The sequence below is a fragment of the Aptenodytes patagonicus genome, chromosome 29, assembly GCF_965638725.1.
Source record: "Aptenodytes patagonicus chromosome 29, bAptPat1.pri.cur, whole genome shotgun sequence".
Lineage (NCBI taxonomy): Eukaryota > Metazoa > Chordata > Aves > Sphenisciformes > Spheniscidae > Aptenodytes > Aptenodytes patagonicus.
Genome location: NC_134977.1, coordinates 201,731 through 220,253, shown reverse-complemented (window position 1 = coordinate 220,253; position 18,523 = coordinate 201,731). Strand labels below are relative to the sequence as shown.

The 18,523-nt window shown below is 57.3% G+C and overlaps 1 protein-coding gene and 2 non-coding genes across 3 annotated transcripts in view; 2 read left to right on the top strand and 1 right to left on the bottom strand.

Moving 5' to 3' along the window:
* Positions 1 to 18,523, bottom strand: part of LOC143171631 (scavenger receptor cysteine-rich type 1 protein M130-like) — a 201,344-nt gene that overhangs the window by 98,601 nt on the left and 84,220 nt on the right.
* On the top strand, positions 7,740 to 7,813 carry TRNAF-GAA (transfer RNA phenylalanine (anticodon GAA)). The gene has a single exon. It is a non-coding gene; the product is annotated as a tRNA-Phe (tRNA).
* On the top strand, positions 9,003 to 9,074 carry TRNAA-CGC (transfer RNA alanine (anticodon CGC)). The gene has a single exon. It is a non-coding gene; the product is annotated as a tRNA-Ala (tRNA).

The following is an 18,523-nucleotide window of genomic DNA, read 5'->3' as shown; positions in this document are numbered from 1 at the left end:
CAGGGCAGTCGTGCGCTCGGGTCGCACTGGGGACGAGAGAGCAGGAACAGCCCTCTGGCACCCAGGATTAGGAACAACAATTGCTGCTCTGAGCTGGGGTTACTCCACGTGCAAGGACAGTACTGATCCAGATACAAAACTGAGGGTGTCAGTTAATCCCAGGTGCCACATACACTGTACCGTCTTCCATCACCTCCTCTCGATGAACTATTTTCCAGTCTCTTCCATCTCACCCCAGTTCAGATACCTGCACTCTGGCTCGGGGCTGACTGGGGGCTGGCAACCCTCGGGGCAGCAGCAGGAACCGCTCTGACCCTGGTTGTGGGGTTGTCCCTGGGGCTGAGCACTCGGGCCCAGGGCTAATGAACTGGGCCATGGCGGGGCCCGTGGGCGGTGAAGCCTCCAGGTGCCTGCCAGGCCCATCCACACTGGGAGATACCTGCCCTGGCACCTGCAGCACGCCTGAGCTGGCCTGGGCCTGGGCCTGGGCCTGGGCCTGGTTTGTAGTTCCTGTTCCTGTTCCTGTTCCTATTCCTGGCTCTTGTCCCCCCTCACCCCGGCTGCCCCCAGCCCACCTCTCACCCATTTCTCCTCAGGCTGCTCAGCCTCCACCCCCTCCGGCCCCGCCCCAGTCCAGCTGTGACTGACAGGCTGCCTCCGGTTCTGCTGATTGGCTCAGCCGTGGCCAATGGTGCAGCCGTTGCTAGGCGGGCACAGGCAGCCCAGGCCTCTCCTCACAGAGCTGCCCTGTGCCTGCTGCCCCTGAGCTCGCTCCTCAGCCAGCCGGGACACTGGGCCTGTGGAGAGACGGCCTTCAAGAAGGGCCGTTGCACCTGGAGCTGTTCTCTCAGCAGCACAAGGTGTGTGCACAGCTCTGCTGTCCCTCGGTGCGCTCATGGGGTCTGGGCCTGCTCAGGGAGAGGGGGGAGGGAAAGGGGGGTGAAGAGGAGGGGAGGGGACAGGAGAGGAGCTGCCCTGGATCTGCTCTGGATCGGGGAGTCTTCCCCAAAATGTGTGTCTGTCTGTGCTGCCAGCCACAGCCCTGAGCAGGAGGAGCTGCGTGATGGGAGCCGGTGGTGTCAGCCAGGCCGGCACCTGGCAGGAGAGCCCCCGGTCCCACCGCCCGTGCGAAGCCCAGCACCCAGGGCCTTCCTCAGGCCTCGCCTTCCCCCAGGCGGTGAGGAGGAGAGACGCCCTGTCCTGGTGTGGCCCAGGGTATCCTCCTGTGGCCGGAAGGAAGGACAGAGCCCCCTCGCTGTCCCTACGGGCTCTGACCGCTGTCCTTCCCTTCTGTCCCCAGGGCTCCCCAGCAGTGGCAGGCCCCGCAGGGCTTCAGGGCCAAGCAAAGGCAGGGGCTGCTGGGGCTCAGGGCAGCTTTGGGCACCTCCCAAGCTGAGGCGCGGCTGCCCCTTTGCTTCTGCAGATGCAGATATGTGCTACCTCCTTTGTGGTCAAAACTGTTTCTCCTCGTGGCACGTGGACGGGACAGATGCCATGTCCCTGTTAGTCTGGGAGGACTTGAGGGAAACGAGGAAGTCCCAGCATGCACACAGGTAGGGGGACAGTGGAAAGGAGCCCTGTCAGGGTTGTTCTGCTGTTTCGCATCTGAACTCAGACGTTTGTGTGTACCAAAGTCAGCTTTTTTTAAATTTAATTTAGCTTTTGCTAATGATTACTTCGTTTGGGGTCCTGTGACAGTGACAGTAAGTTTGTCTGCCTGCAGCAGTGCAGCAGTTAAAACTACCACTGAAACAGTTTTGATGATGGGTGCTGTTCTGTGTATTTTGGTTTTGGTACTCACTTCAGTGAGCTAGAATTACTTCCTTGCGATTAGGTGACGGGGATCTTCTTGCACCGATTTTCTCTTTCTGGAGTGTGTCCTGACAGCCTTTGTCATCCAGAGCTGTCCCCTCTGTTCCCGAAAGTAGCGATGGCAGCGACGTGGAACGTCTCCTGTGAGTAACGGCTTCACCAGTAAGCTTGGGTTTTGTGAATCCCCATGGATAAATGCGTGTGGCAGGTGCTCCATTCCTTAATTTTGATGTGCTGGCAATCTAGAGTGAATCTGGAGGTGTTTCGTCCTCGTCCTCCTCCTCGTCCTCCTCCTCGTCCTCCTCCTCCTTTTCCTGTTCTTCCTTCCCATTTTTCTTCCTCCCCTTCCTCCTCTTCTTTTTCCTCCTGCTCCTCCTCTGATTCTTTGTCCTCCTCTTCCTGTTCTCCCTCCTCCTGTTCTTCCTCCTCGTACTCCTCCTGTTCTTCCTCCTCCTCCTTCTCCTGGTCTTTTTTGTCTTGTTCCTCCTCTTGCTTCTCCTGTTCCTCCTCTTCCTGTTCTTCCTCCTGTTCTTCTTCCTCTTCTTATTCCTCCTTCCCCTGTTTTTCCTCCTGTTGTTCCTTCTCCCCCTCCTCCTCCTTTTCTTGTACTACTTCCTCTTCTTCCTCCTCTTCCTCCTCCTCCTCCTCCTGCTCTTCCTCCTTTTCCTGCTCCTTCTCCTGATTTTTATTTTCCTCCTCCTCCTGCTGTTCTTCTCCTCCTCTTCCATCTCCCCTTTTTCCTTCTCCTGTATTTCCTCCTCCTTCTCCTCCTGTTCTTCCTCCTTCTTTTCTTCTTTCTCCTGTTCTTCCTCTTCCTCCTCCTGTTCTCCTTTCTCCTTGCTCAATTCCTCCTGTTCTTCCTCCTCCTCCTCCTTTTCCTCTTCATCCTTATTCTTTTCTGCTTTCTCCTCCTCCTTATCTTCCTTCTCTTTCTCTTCCTCTCCCTCCTCCTGCTTTTCCTCCTGTTCTTCTGTTTTTCCTCCTCCTCCTCCGCCTCCTGTTCTTCCCCCTCTTCCTTTCTTCCTGTTATTCCTCCTCCTCCTCCTCCTCCTTTCTCTTCTCCTGTTCTTCATCCCCTTGTTCCTCCTCCGGCTCTTCTTCCTCCTCCTTTTGTTCCTCCTCCTGTACATCCTCTTCCTCCTCTTCTTCCTCCTCTACTACCTGCTGTTCTTCTTCTTCCTCCTCCTACTTTTGTCCTTCCTTCTTTTCCTCCTTAGGTTCCTCCTCAAACTCCTCCTCTTCTTGCACTTCTTCTTCTTGTTTTTTCTCATGTTCTTCATCCTGGTCTTCCTACCGCTCTTTCTCCCCGTCTTGTTCTTCTTTCTCCTCCTTTTCATCTTACTCCAGCTTTTCCTCCCCGTCTTCTTCCTCTTCGTCATTCTCCTTCTCTTTTTCCTTCTCCTCCTCCTTCTGCTCATCTTCCTCCTCCTCCTTCTCCTCCTCCTCTTCTGCCTCTGCATGTTTATCCTCTGCATGTTCTTCCATTCAACAAAAAGTTGTCTCTGCCGCTCCGTGGCTCACCCAGTGCTCCCAATGCCACCCCAGTGCTGCCAGTGAGGCTTCCTGGCTTCCCGCTGTGGTCCCAGCGCTGCCCTAGTTCTCCCAGTGCGCTCCCAGACTCCCCACAGTGTTCCCGGTGCGGCTCCAAGACTCCCCCCAGCTTTCCCAGTGCCATCCCAGTGCCCCCAGTTTGCCTTGCTGGCTCCCACGAGTGCTCTCAGTAGCGCCCCAGTGCCACTCCCTGGCTCACCCGGTGCTCCCAGTGCTGCCCCACTGCTCCCAGTGTGCTTCCTGGCTCCCCCTAGTGCACCCAGTGCCATCCCAGGGCTCCCAGTGTGGCTCCCTCACTCTCCCCAGTGTTCCCAGTCGCGCTCCAGTGCTCCCAGTGCGGCTCCCTGCTGCTCCCCAGTGCTCCCAGTGCCATCCCAGTGATCCCAGTGCCATCTCATTGCTCCCAGTGCTGCTCCCTGGCTCCCCCAGTGCACCAGTGCCGTCCCAGTGCTCCCAGTGAGGATCCGTGGCCGCCCAAGTGCTCCCAGTGCTGCTACCTGGCTCCCTCAGTGCTCACAGTGCCATACCAGTCCTCCCAGTGCGGGTACCTGGCTCCCCCCAGTGCTCCTAGTCGCACCCCAGTGCTCCTAGTGCCGCCTCAGTGGTCCCCGGTCGGCTCGCTGGCTCCCCCCAGTGCTCCCAGTACTGCTCCCTGGCTACCCCCAGTGCTCCCAGTAGCATTCTGGTTCTCCCAGTGCTGTACCAGTGTCCCAGTGTCGCTCTGAGACTCACCCCAGTGCTCCTGGTGCTGCCCCAGTGCTCCCGGTGCGGCTCCCTGGTTCTCTTCAGTGCTCCCACTGCCATCCCAGTGCTCCCAGTGCTGCTCCCAGGTTACTTCCAGTGCTCCCAGTGCCAGGACCTTGCTCCCCCCTGTGCTCCTAGTCCCGCCCCAGTGCTCCCAGTTTGGCTTCCTCACTCTCCCCCGTCTTCCCAGTCTCCCCCCAGTGCTGCTCACTGGCCCTCCCCTGTGCTCCCAGTGCCATCCCAGTGCTCCCAGTCTGGTTGCAGACTCTCCCCAGTGCTCTCAGTTCGGCTCAGTGGTTACCCCCAGTGCTCCCAGTGCCATGCCAATGCTCCCAGTTCCCTCCCAGTGCTCACAGTTTGGTTTCCTCACTATCCCCCATCTTCCCAGTCCCGTCCCAGTGCTCCCAGTGCTGCTCACTGGCTCCCCCCTGTGCTACCAGTGCCGTCCCAGTGCAGCTTCCTGGCTCCCGGCAGTGCTCCCAGTGCCACCCCAGTGTTCTCAGTCTGGTCGCAGACTCTCCCCAGTGCTCCCAGTTCGGCTCACTGGCTAACCCCACTGCTCCCAGCGCTGCTCCCTCCCTATCCCCAGTGCTCCCAGTGCCATCCCAATGCTCCCAGTGCGGCTCCCAGACTGCCCTCAGTGCTCTCGGTTCCACATCAGGGCTCCCAGTGCCGCTCCCTGGCTCCCCCCAGTGCCGCCCCAGTGCTCCCAGTTCCCTCCCAGTGGTTCCTGTGCTGTTCCCTGGCTCCCTCCGTGCCTTCCCAGTGCTCCCAGTTCAGCTCCCAGATTCCCCCCAGTGCTCCCAGTGCTGCTACCTGTCTCCCCCCAGTGCTCCTAGTGCGCCACCAGGGCTCCAGTTCAGTTCACTGGCTCCCCCCACTGCTCCCAGGGCCGCTCCCTGGCTACCCCCAGTCCTCCCAGTGCCATCCCAGTACTCCCAGTGCGGCTTCCTGGCTCCCCACAGTGCTCCCAGATCTGCTCTGAGACTCTCAACAGTGATCCCAGTGCCCCTGCCCAGTGCTCCCAGTTCAGCTCGCTAGTTCCCCCAGTGCTCCCAGTACCGCTCCCTGGCTAACCCCAGTGCTCCCAGTGTCATCCCAGTGCTCCCAGTGCTGCAGCAGTGGTCCCAATGCGGCGCCGAGACTCCCCTCAGTGCTGCCAGAGCCATCCCAGTTCTCCCAGTTTGGTTCCCTGGCTCCTCCCAGTGCCACCCCAGTGCATTAAAACAAAGAGGCCAGCCCCAGAGCTGGCTTAGGGCGTGGAGATGACGAGAGATGGCCCAGGGACACACCACGGCCAGCAGCAGTGTTTGCCGCATCCAAGTGTCCTCCTCCCAACCCCACAGAGCTGCTTGGCGCTGCCGGAATCTCCTATTTCCCCCAACCTGCTGCTTGTACGGATCGGACGTGGTGGTTCCGCTGCATCTCCTGAAAGAAAGCAGGGGAGCAAGAGTGCAGAGGCGAGGGGAGAGAGAGGTCCCCATGGAGTGGAGTCCTTGGAATTAAATGCCTTTTGCGGAGGTTTCTCACGTCAGGACAGGCCAGGAAAACAGAAGAAATACGGAGTGGGAAGACTCCGGCAGGCAACATCTCAAAGGGGCTGAGCTCTGCCTGCTAGCCAGTTGTACTAGCTCTCCGGACAGCAGTAACATCAGCTCCCGAAGACAGGCAATTTACAGAGCATAGTCTCTTCTCAACAGATACAAGCATAACCCTGACACCTCGCCTACCCTAAGCAGCCCCCTCCTGCGCCACTCCTGGGAGAGGAGCAAGCTTATTACTTACTGCACAAAGGATATAACAATGATTCAAAGCTACCAATGCAAAATCAAAGTTAGCAATACAAAATCTTAGTGCACTATCATACAAGGTTATGCACGATATTGGTCACTTACCAAAGATCTGCAGCTGGTTAGAGGTCTCTCAACCTTGAGGATTAACCCTGAGAGGTGTCCCAGCTCCAGGGGAGATCACCGTCGCGCAGCCAGCTGCTTAGCAGGGAGAACTCAAAGAAGGCTCACTTAGGCTGTCACATTTATGGAATAAAGTGCTTGGCTCGTAGCCAATTTACATGCAATGGAAAAGGTAGGCATGAGACTCCTTTACCCACAACTTTCTCTGTTCCTTGATAAATGAGTCTTGGAGGAACCACCTGCTATTCATGTGTTAATCGCATGGTCGCTGTTCCAGTTTCCAAACCCATGTGCATCAATGCTCACCATGTCACTCTGTTCCTGTGTGGGTTTCCAGAGAACAGATCGGAACTAGAGAGGTTCTTGGCCCGGTTTCACCTAGGCCTTTACCTTCTTTGGAGCCTGAATCAAACTACCACTAGTTTAGTCATGGCGTCGAGTGCATCTGTCACAGGGACTCAGCTCCCTCCCATGCCTGCCACAAACCCACAGCTGGTGGGATTCCTCTTGCCTCAGTTCAGGTGTGCACACAATACAGTCCTCTGAAGACTGGAAGAAATCAAATGTCACTCCAATGTTGTAGCTATTGCTGAACCGTGCTTGCACAGCCTCAGGGCCTTCTCTGTTCTCTCTCTTCCTCCCCAGCGAGTAAATTGTATTTGTGGATGAGGGAAGAGCAGGGGATGTCATTTAGCAAGGCAAAGATTTACGCTGTGTATTGGTGTCCATGCCCAGATTTTGGCAGCAGGGGGGGCTGCAGGGGTGGCCTCTGTGAGAAGAGGCCAGGGGCTGCCTCCATACCAGACAGAGCTGGTTCCAGCCGGCTCCAAAATGCACCCACCACTGGCCAAAAACTGAAGCCATCAACAAAGCTGGTGGAACCTCTGTGAAAGCATATTTAAGAAAGGCCACAACTGCCAGAGTGGGAGAGGAACGAGGGGAAAAAAGTGTGAGAAACAGCCCTGCAAGCACCAAGGTTGGTGAAGAAGGAGGGAGAGGAGGTACTCCAGGTGCCAGAGCAGATGGTCCCCTGCATCCCGTGGAGGAGACCACAGTGGAGAAGGTATTTCCCTGCAGCCCATGGAGAAGACCACAGTGGAGAAGGTAAGCCCTGCAGTCTGTGGAGGACCCAACACCGGAGTCGTCGGATATTTCCTGAAAGAATGGCTGCTTGAGGATAGTCCCTGCTGGAGCAGGTTTATATCGAAGGGCTGTAGCCCGTAGGAGGGATCCCATGGAAAAGTGTTAGAAGGAAGGAGCAGCAGAGAGGGACTGTTATGGGCTGACCACAACCCCCATTCCCCATCCCCCTGCGCTGCTCGGGGGGAGGAGGCGGAAGAGTTGAGAACAAAGGAGTGAAGTTCAGGCAAGGAGAAAAGGGTGGGGGCAGGCCTTCCATGGGGAAGGAGATAAGGTCTTCCACCGGCCCCGTGCTTCTTCCACCCTCTGCCTCTGTAGTTGCGCATGTCTGGCCTGTCCACTTGCCTTCGCCACTGTCATGTTTGTACAAGGCCCACACACATCTTGGCCCGCACAGTGTAAGCTAGCATCTACCCAAACCTGGAGCCCACCTGGCTTTGGAGGCAGGGAGGGGCCGGGTCCCTTCTGCCTGGGGCTAGGCACAGCTTTTCTCTGGGAACCTGCCTGAGGAGCACTCCTTGTGTGTGTCAGCCTGTGGCCTGGCATGGGTGGCACAGGGACAAGGGCTGCTGGGGCAGGGCTGAAGTAGCTCAGCTGGGAGAGCGTTAGACTGAAGATCTTAAAGGTCCCTGGTTCAACCCCGGGCTTCAGCAATGATTTTCTCCCTTAGATTATTGCAGAGCCCATCTGCCGCCTTCCAGCCTGCCCCAGCCCTGCTTGTTCCTTCACCTCTTGCCAGAGTACGCTCCCTGCTCTGTAGCTGCAGATCTGCAGCTTAGAAGGAGCCTTCCTCCAGCACCACAAGTCCCCAGCCTCCCCCTGGGCAGGCCTCTCCATTCAGTGCTCTTTTGGGGTGGTCCCCAGCTGCCCCTCCTTCCCTGCTCCACAGGGGTTGGGATCTCTCCTCTGCAGGACCTCTGCAAAGATCCTGTCTGTCTCCTCTTTGTCATTCTCAGTGGTGCACAGGCTGCTCCCCACCTCACACACCTCCTTCACCTGGTCCTCAGTTCCCAGACCAGAGGCCACCATCGCCCCAGTCCCAGGGAGAGGCACTCCCTGGAGCTGAGGCCTGAACAGCAGCATCCTTCCTCTGGAGGTCTGTCGCAGCAAGACCTCTGATGTGCCCAGGACAGTTGACAAAGCTGTGCTGAGGATCGTCCACTGTAGTGCATGGGCGTCAGTGTTGTTTAGTCACACACTGTCCTGAGCAGAGTTTCTTGGCCCCCTCTGCCCCCCTGCTGCAATGATTGATGAAATGCATATGTGCTCCTCTCTGGGCATCAGCCCCATGGAGATGGAAGCCTGCCCTTCACCCCACCTCCAGGGATGCTGGTGGGAAGAGGGGTGCAGGGGGAGGCCCGGTACCTGGAAGAGGACGTGTGAAATTTCATGTCCCCCCACCACACACCCTGGGGTGCCATCAGAGCCTGGGGGCACCTCACCCCAGGGGGGCATTTCCCTAACCCTGTTGCTCTGCTCCTGCTGTGGAGTCGGGGATGGATGTGGCACAGAGGGGTGAGTGTTGCCCTGGGTGGCAGAGGAGGCTCAGGGGCTTTCTCCTCTCCATCAACCCCAGAGTGGGTCAGAGCATGGGAGAAGTGCTGCAGCAAGAGCCTCCTCCTGCCCCATTGCCCTGCAGGGACGTTGAAGGGGCAGTGCTCTGCAGTGCAGCCCTGTGCCAGGATCAGGCCCCAGTGGCGAGGTAGGACTGTCTTCCCCCATCTTAGGAGGATTCAAGTGCTATTTTCTGCAGAGGGTCCCTGGGCACCCAGGGGACAACAGGCTGTGCTTGTCATAGACATGTCACTGGAGGAGAGTGTCTCTCCTGCTGGCAGGCGCCAAGGGGATGTAGCTCAGTGGCAGAGTGCCTGCTTCGCATGTGGGAGGTCCTGGGTTCAATCCCCAGCATCTCCAAGGGTGTTTTTTCCCTGATTGCCCAGCCTCAGGCGGGTACCGGCTGGATCTGGAGCACTGGTCCTGTCCTCTCCAGGCACTGTGGGCCTGCCCTGCCCTCCCAGGGCCTGGCTGTGGGGTGAGGAGGGCTGTGCTGTGCCTCTTTTGAGCCCCCTCTCAGAAGAGAGGCAGGCAGCTGTGCTGGACCTGAGCTCAGGTCACTGCCCTGCACCACAGACCCACCCCACCCACCGCCTGGGGACAATGCTTGGCAGCAGAGTGCCTGCCTAGGGAGAGGTATCAGGGAGGGGATAGACATCAGCAGCACACTATGAATCCTTTCTGGCTGCACTGAGAGATGTGGTGTGAGGGTGCTAGTACAGCCCAGGTGCCCTTTGGGACCAGGGCCACGCTGCCCTGGTGGCTTTCCAGTGGTCAGGGTCTGAGATTGTCCTGTCTGCAAGTGGAGATCCCATACCAGGTGGGAAGCACCCAGCTGTGCCAGCAGGTAGGGGTGTCTGAGCTGGAAGAGCCTGGACAGGCCTGGGGGACTCCAAGCTGGAGGAATGACATTTCTTACCCTGACCCTGTCTCCAGGTCCTTTTCCCTCTGCCATCACCACTGGCTTGAGCAGAGCTTCGGCTCAGGGAACCTGGAGCCGCTGAGGTCAGGCACAGCCCTGCAGAGGTGGGACTGGTGGGGCCGGCACCCACCTCTTGTTCCTGGGGGGGGGGTTGGTGGCTCTGTCCACCCCATGCCAGTGGGATCAGGGAAGCACAGGCCTGTCCACAGCCGTGCAGAGGTTGGGAGGGCAAGGAGATGGTGCCTCGGCTGCTCCCCTGGCAAAAACCTCTGCAACCAAAATGGAGTGTGAGACCCAAAGTTTCACTGCAGGGTGCCCAGCCCCTGGGAACAGTCAGGGCCCAGATTCAGAGAAATAAGGTATAAAAGAGAAGCAAAGAAGAAGGGGGGTGGGGATATCTTCTGAACACAGGATGGTGGGCGCCAGTATGGACACTGACCTGCAGACCCAAGCCACCCCAGGCAGGGACGGGAGAGAAGAGCCCAGTGTCTGTCCCATGCCACCTCCCCACCAGCTCTGCCCTCCCACAGGTGTAATATCTTTCCCTCATTCTGACGCCTGCCAGAGGTTTGCCTCCTTCTCCTTCTCCTCCTCCTGGTGGACATGAGCCACAGGCCCGGGGTGGGTTTGAGGGGGCAGCACACCTGAGCAGAAAGAGCCCGTTTCCTGGCATTTTGGGGTCTGAACAGTCTGGCCCTGCAGGCTGGGTCCGTTCTCTGCAGCAGTGCAGGATCATCACTGTGTCCCAGATCTGTGCTCGCTCCTGCAGCTCTCAAGAACCCACCTGAGGGGCCTGATGGTGAGAGCCCAACCCTCTGCACTGCTGCCCCACGCTGGGCAGAGCATGGCTGTGGAAAGGCCATGGGAGAGGAGCAGTCCTAGGGTGAGACCCCCAAGGTGATGGGTGACGCACATGGGCACTGCAAACACAGCCTCCATCCCCTGGGAATCTCCCACCAGGGCAGGCTCCAGCCCTGCATGTCCACAGGGAGAGGTGGGCCCAGAGCTGGGGAGGGAGGGGCTGGCTCCAGGGCCAGGGGCTGCCAGCAGGAAACCTCTAGAGACCAGGGCAAAGGAGTGTGTGAGCCTGGGCTCCCCCCAGACCCCCACAGGGTCACCCCAGGGGTGGAGGAGCTCCCAGCAGGGAATGGGCCAACGCTGTCATGGTTAGTGACAGCTGCCTCCTCCCCTCTTCTGCTCTAGGGCCAGATCCTGCTCTTTGCAGTGCTACTGACTGCTCCCCGCAGGGAGCCCTGCTGTAGACACCCAACACACCTTCCAGCCTACAGCAGCAAAGTCCATCAGAGAAGAGCTGGAGAGTTGTAGAGACCCACCAGTGGGAGCAGGGAGGGCAGTTTGGGCCCCGGGTTCCTGCCCAAGTGTCAAACCCTTCTCCCCACACGGCTCCTGTGTGAAAGGTTTCTCTGCCCATGGGAGCTGGGACAGGTGAACGCCCCAGCCAAGGGAGAGGGACCCTGGCTCAACTCCCAGCAGTGCCTGCATTAGGGGAGGGACACAAAATACCCTCTACCATGGAAATGTGCCCACGTTAGCACCCTCCCAGGCAGGCCCTTCTCCAGGCCAGGGGCTGGATGGCGGCTATGGGTTCCAGTCCACGTCTCACAGGGATCCTTTCTCCCTCCCCCTGGCCTCTCCCTCATCTGCCTCCCACAACGCTGAGGGAAAGGTCCCCCCACCAGCCGCTGCTCCCATCCCCCCTGCACCTGCACACAGGTACTGCCCCGACACAAACCCACACTGTCACCCCTGGCGAGGCAGCAGGAAGGCAGGGGTGGAGGCAGGAGTGTAGCAAGAGGCCGGGGTCCCAGGGCTGCCATGGGGCCTTAATGCCCCTGCCCGGGAAGGAAGGCAGCTCTGGGGCTGTGATAGAAGTTCTCGGGGTCTGTAAGGACCCCCAAGGCAGCAGGAACAGCCCATGGAGACTGGAGTCCTGGCAGAGTCATTGAAGGGGCAATCCCAGGCCCGTGTTCCCCAGCAAGTGGCTCTGTACCCTGTGCCGAGGCAGTGGGGAGGACAGCTGCCTCCTAACCGGGTCAGAGACATCACTAGGAAGCTCCCTGGCTTGGTACGGCCTTCTGATTACTACCCGCTGCTGGTTATACAGGCTGGCAGTGATGAGGTTGCAGAGAGAAGTCCTGCAGTGATCAAAAGGGACTTCAGGGCACTGGGGCGACTGGTTCAAGGATCGGGAGCACAGGTAGTGTTTTCCTCTATCCCTACAGTGGCAGGGAAGGATACCGAAAGGAGCAGGAAAACACACCTGATCAACGCGTGGCTCAGGGGCTGGTGCCGTCGGAGGAATTTTGGCTTTTTTGATCATGGGGAGGTTTACATGGCACCGGGCCTGCTGGTGACAGACGGAGTCCAGCTGTCTCACAAGGGAAAAAGGATCATGGCTCATGAATTGGCAGGGCTCATTGAGAGGGCTTTAAACTAGGTTCGAAGGGGGAAGGGGATAAAACCAGGCTCGCTAGAGATGAGCCGAGGGGTGGCGTGCCGATGCCGGGGGCGAAATCGATAGCCCAGCTCAAGTGCATATACACCAATGCACGCAGCATGGGCGGCAAGCAGGAGGAGCTGGAAGCCATTGTGCAGCGGGAGAGATATGACTTAGTCGCCCTCACAGAAACATGGTGGGGTGACTCTCATGACTGGAGTGCTGCAATGGATGGCTACAGACTCTTCAGAAGGGACAGGCGAGGAAGGAGAGGCGGGGGGGTGGCCCTGTATGTTAGGGAGTGTTTTGATTGTATAGAGCTCAACGATTGTGATGATGGTACAGTTGAGTGTCTATGGGTAAGGATGAGGGGGAAGGCCAATGAGGCAGATATCCTGCTGGGAGTCTGTTATAGACCACCCAACCAGGATGAAGGGGCGGATGAAGCGTTCTATAAGCGGCTGGCAGAAGTTTCTCAATCGCTAGCCCTTGTTCTCGTGGGGGACTTCAACTTCCCGGACGTCTGCTGGAAATACAACACGGCAGAGAGGAAGCAGTCTAGGAGGTTCCTGGAGTGTGTGGAAGACAACTTCCTGACGCAGCTGGTAAGTGAGCCTACCAGGGGAGGTGCCTCGCTCGACCTGCTGTTTACAAACAGAGAAGGACTGGTGGGAGATGTGGTGGTCGGAGGCCGTCTTGGGCTTAGCGACCATGAAATGATAGAATTCTCGCTTCTTGGTGAAGTAAGGAGGGGGGGCAGCAAAACCACAACCATGGACTTCCGGAGGGCGGACTTTGGCCTGTTCAGGACGCTGGTTGAGAGAGTCCCGTGGGAGACGGTCCTGAAGGGCAAAGGGGTCCAGGAAGGCTGGACGATCTTCAAGAAGGAAGTCTTAAAGGCGCAGGAGCAGGCTGTCCCTGTACGCCGTAAGAAGAATGGGCGGGGAAGACGACCGGCCTGGCTGAACGGGGAGCTCTTGCTGGGACTCAGGAAAAAAAGGAGAGTTTACCGCTTGTGGAAGAAGGGGCAGGCGACTCAAGAAGAGTACAGGGATCTTGTTAGGTCGTGCAGAGAAGAAATGAGAAAGGCAAAAGCCCAGCTAGAATGCAATCTGGCCGCTGTCGTTAAAGACAACAAAAAATGTTTTTACAAATATATTAATGACAAGAAGAGAGCCAAGGAGAATCTCCATCCTTTATTGGATGCAAGGGGGAACACTGTCATTGAGGATGAGGAAAAGGCTGAGGTACTCAATGCCTTCTTTGCCTCAGTCTTTAACAGGCAGACCAGTTATCCTCAGGGTATTCGGCCCCCTGAGCTGGAAGACGGGGACGGCGAGCAGGACGAACCCCCTGTAATCCAGGAGGAAGCAGTCAATGACCTGCTATGCCACCTGGACACTCACAAGTCTATGGGGCCGGATGGGATCCACCCGAGAGTGCTGAGGGAGCTGGCGGAGGTGCTCGCCAAGCCACTCTCCATCATTTATCAGCAGTCCTGGTTAACGGGGGAGGTCCCGGAAGACTGGAGGCTTGCCAATGTGACGCCCATCCACAAGAAGGGCCGGAAGGAGGATCCGGGGAACTACAGGCCTGTCAGCCTGACCTCGGTGCCGGGGAAGATTATGGAGCGGCTCATCTTGAGGGCGCTCACAAGGCATGAGCGGGACAACCAGGGGATCCGGCCTAGCCAGCATGGATTCACGAGAGGCAGGTCCTGCTTGACCAACCTGATCTCCTTCTATGACCAGGTGACCCGCCTAGTGGATGAGGGAAAGGCTGTGGATGTGGTCTACCTGGACTTCAGCAAGGCCTTTGACACTCCCACAGCATTCTCCTAGAGAAGCTGGCGGCTCACGGCTTAGACAGGTGGACTCTGCGCTGGGTCAAAAACTGGCTGGATGGCCGGGCCCAGAGAGTTGTGGTGAATGGAGTTCAATCCAGTTGGCGGCCAGTCACGAGCGGTGTTCCCCAGGGCTCAGTACTGGGGCCGGTCTTGTTTAATATCTTTATTGATGATCTGGATGAGGGGATTGAGTGCACCCTCAGTAAGTTTGCAGACGACACCAAGTTGGGCGGGAGTGTTGATCTGCTCGAGGGTAGGAAGGCTCTGCAGAGGGACCTGGACAGGCTGGATGGATGGGCCCAGGCCAACTGTATGAGGTTCAACAAGGACAAGTGCCGGGTCCTGCACTTCGGCCACAACAACCCCATGCAGCGCTACAGGCTTGGGGAAGAGTGGCTGGAAAGCTGCCCAGCAGAGAAGGACCTGGGGGTGTTGGTCGACAGCCGGCTGAACATGAGCCGGCAGTGTGCCCAGGCGGCCAAGAAGGCCAATGGCATCCTGGCCTGTATCAGAAATAGTGTGGCCAGTAGGAGTAGGGAAGTGATCGTGCCCCTGTACTCGGCACTGGTGAGGCCGCACCTCGAATACTGTGTTCAGTTTTGGGCCCCTCACGACAAGAAGGACGTTGAGGTGCTGGAGCGTGTCCAGAGAAGGGCAACGAGGCTGGTGAGGGGTCTGGAGAACAAGTCTTATGAGGAGTGGCTGAGGGAACTGGGACTGTTCAGCCTGGAGAAAAGGAGGCTGAGGGGAGACCTCATCGCTCTCTACAACTACCTGAAAGGAGGTTGTAGCGAGGTGGGTGTTGGTCTCTTCTCCCAAGTAACAAGCGATAGGACAAGAGGAAATGGCCTCAAGTTGCGGCAGGGGAGGTTTAGATAGGATGTAAGGAAAAATGTCTTTACTGAAAGAGTGGTGAAACATTGGAACAGGCTGCCCAGGGAAGTGGTGGAGTCCCCATCCCTGGAGGTTTTTAAAAGACGTGTAGATGAGGCGCTTAGGGACATGGTTTAGTGGGCATGGTGGTGTTGGGTTGACGGTTGGACTCGATGATCTTAGAGGTCTTTTCCAACCTCAATGATTCTATGATTCTATGATTCTATGATTCTAACCGCTGTGGGAGATGATCCATGGGCCGTGATCCCCCCTGTGGCTGGCTGGGGTGTTCAAGGCACCACGGCCACCTTAGGGCTCACTTCTGTGGGGCCAACCCCAACACAGCTCTATTGTGGCCTCTACGCTGTTGGACCAGCATGGCCCAGGCAGGGCCTGGGGGAAAGAGCGACTGGGGAACACTGAGGTGAGGAGATGGGCGCTCCTGCTGGGGTGCATCACGGGACCTTGCAGAGAGCCATTTTTGTTGGAAACTTTGGCTGGCAGGATGGAAATATCGGCAGGAATATTCCCCTGGAACCATGGGCTCTCGCAGCCCCACAGCCTGACCCTGAGCCTGCTGTCCCGAGATGTGCCCTTTGCCCTCCACCATGTCTTTGTGCTCTGCTCCCCCGGATCAGCCTCAGGGAGACACCCCGACACCTGGGCAGGCAAGCACCAGCTCTGGCTCAAACCCCCAAAGGCTTTTATTAAGAACAAATATGGAGGCACAGCGTAAAAACAGCATAATACAAATAGAGGACATGCCCAGCTGTTTCTGCTGCCCGTGGGAAAAGGGAAACAGTTCCCTGGTGCTCACGGTTCTCCCAGCTGCACAGTCCTCTCCTCCCTCCCGGCTGCACCCAGCTGCACGGCAGGGACGGGCTCTCCTGGTCTGGGCATCAGGGACTGTTGTGCACTGTCCGCTGGTATTGCAACCTTTGTGTCCTCAGGGCGATGCGCCAGAGACACCTCTTCAGCATCGTCATAGCCCATGCTCTCTGGGGACAGGGACCAGGCATCTCCCTCAGCTCCAGGGGCCCCAGCACTTCTCTGGGAGCGCAGGTTTGCCCCTGCAAGCAGCAAGGCAGGCCATTGCACGTTCGCCTCATGGGGTGCCTCTCCTGCTCTGTAGATCTCCAGCCTCCCGTCTCCTCACTGGGAACCCCCACTCAATCCAGTAGCTGCACGGAGACATCACATGCTCCAGCAGTTGCTATGGGACCCCAGTTGCTTCAGTACCTGCCCAGGGACCCCACTCACTCCAGTAGCTGCACTGGGACACCCTTCACTCCAGTAGTTTCACTGGGACACCCATTTGCCTCTAGTAGCTGCACCGAGACCCCACTCACTCCCTTAGCTGACACCACAGCCCAGGGACAGCCACACCCTTGGTCGGACTGCAGTAGCTGGCACCAAATTCCCCTCACACACACACACACACACACACACAGGTCTCACCAGCAGCTGGCACTTCGTCCTTGCAGCACACGCACACACACAGGATAGAGTGAGATTACAGAGAGACAGTTAAGACAAGGTTTTATGAGAAGATATAAGAAGACACGACAGACTGTGGTGGTCAGGCGCATTTCTCAGCCAGACAAGCACACTGACTGACCATGTTTGACATGCAACTGGCCTCTTTTATACCCTTTGCTGTCTAACCCCTTCTACGTTCCTCCCTCTTGCCCCTTCCCCTGCATGTCCCTCATGGCCTTGCACAGATCTATCGATTCCCCCACCCCTCTCAGACTGGGGTCCCTCTGATTCACAACGTTATCAGTTGAAAAGTCCAGCTGATCCTCTTGGAAGTGGTGCCTGTAGATCCTTGATGGCCCATCAATCACTGTGACTGGCTAGGTTCCTTCCTTGTATGGACTCCATATTTGTTTTGTCAAGGCTGTGTCTCATTGTATTTTGCTTCTGGAGTCCCTTTTTTCCCCTGAGTTTCCCAATTAACCAGGTCCCCGGTCAGATAAACTTGCTGGAATAAACCCTCTCACCCTCTCACATGCCGTCATCGGTTTGTGTGACTGACCAGCTTTGGTTGCCATCCCTGCCTCCCTTACCATTTGCCGGTCAGGTTTGTGTCCCTGTAAGTTCTTGTTTATGGCTTCCTCCTTTTCTCATTGTTTTATTATCCCTTCCTTCATTGAAACAGGTCCTTGACGAGATACCCTTAAAGGAGCAGCCATTCTCCTTCCACACACCCGTACACAGATGAGAGTAAGACACGCTTTGGCTGGATGTCATGAACGAGAGTAAAATATTAGAATCATAGAATCATAGAATCATAGAATCATTGAGGTTGGAAGAGACCTCTAAGATCATCGAGTCCAACCGTCAACCCAACACCACCATGCCCACTAAACCATGTCCCTAAGCGCCTCATCTACACGTCTTTTAAATACTTCCAGGGATGGGGACTCAACCACTTCCCTGGGCAGCCTGTTCCAATGTTTCACCACTCTTTCAGTAAAGAAATTTTTCCTTACATCCAATCTAAACCTCCCCTGCCGCAACTTGAGGCCATTTCCTCTTGTCCTATCGCTTGTTACTTCGGAGAAAAGACCAACACCCACCTCGCTACAACCTCCTTTCAGGTAGTTGTAGAGAGCGATGAGGTCTCCCCTCAGCCTCCTTTTCTCCAGGCTAAACAACCCCAGTTCCCTCAGCCGCTCCTCATAAGACTTGTTCTCCAGACCCCTCACCAGCCTCGTTGCCCTTCTCTGGACACGCTCCAGCACCTCAACGTCCTTCTTGTAGTGAGGGGCCCAAAACTGAACACAGTATTCGAGGTGCGGCCTCACCAGGGCCGAGTACAGGGGCACGATCACTTCCCTACTCCTACTGGCCACACTATTTCTGATACAGGCCAGGATGCCATTGGCCTTCTTGGCCGCCTGGGCACACTGCCGGCTCATGTTCAGCCGGCTGTCGACCAACACCCCCAGGTCCTTCTCTGCTGGGCAGCTTTCCAGCCACTCTTCCCCAAGCCTGTAGCGCTGCATGGGGTTGTTGTGGCCGAAGTGCAGGACCCGGCACTTGTCCTTGTTGAACCTCATACAGTTGGCCTGGGCCCATCGATCCAGCCTGTCCAGGTCCCTCTGCAGAGCCTTCCTACCCTCGAGCAGATCAACACTCCCACCCAACTTGGTGTCGTCTGCAAACTTACTGAGGGTGCACTCCATCCCCTCATCCAGATCATCGATAAAGATATTGAACAAGACCGGCCCCAGTACTGAGCCCTGGGGAACACCGCTCGTGACCGGCCGCCAACTGGATTGAACTCCATTCACCACAACTCTCTGGGCCCGGCCATCCAGCCAGTTTTTGACCCAGCGCAGAGTCCACCTGTCTAAGCCGTGAGCCGCCAGCTTCTCGAGGAGAATGCTGTGGGAGACAGTGTCAAAGGCCTTGCTGAAGTCCAGGTAGACCACATCCACAGCCTTTCCCTCATCCACTAGGCGGGTCACCTGGTCATAGAAGGAGATCAGGTTGGTCAAGCAGGACCTGCCTCTCATGAATCCGTGCTGGCTAGGCCAGATCCCCTGGTTGTCCCGCTCATGCCTTGTGAGCGCCCTCAAGATGAGCCGCTCCATAATCTTCCCCGGCACCGAGGTCAGGCTGACAGGCCTGTAGTTCCCCGGATCCTCCTTCCGGCCCTTCTTGTGGATGGGCGTCACATTGGCAAGCCTCCAGTCTTCCGG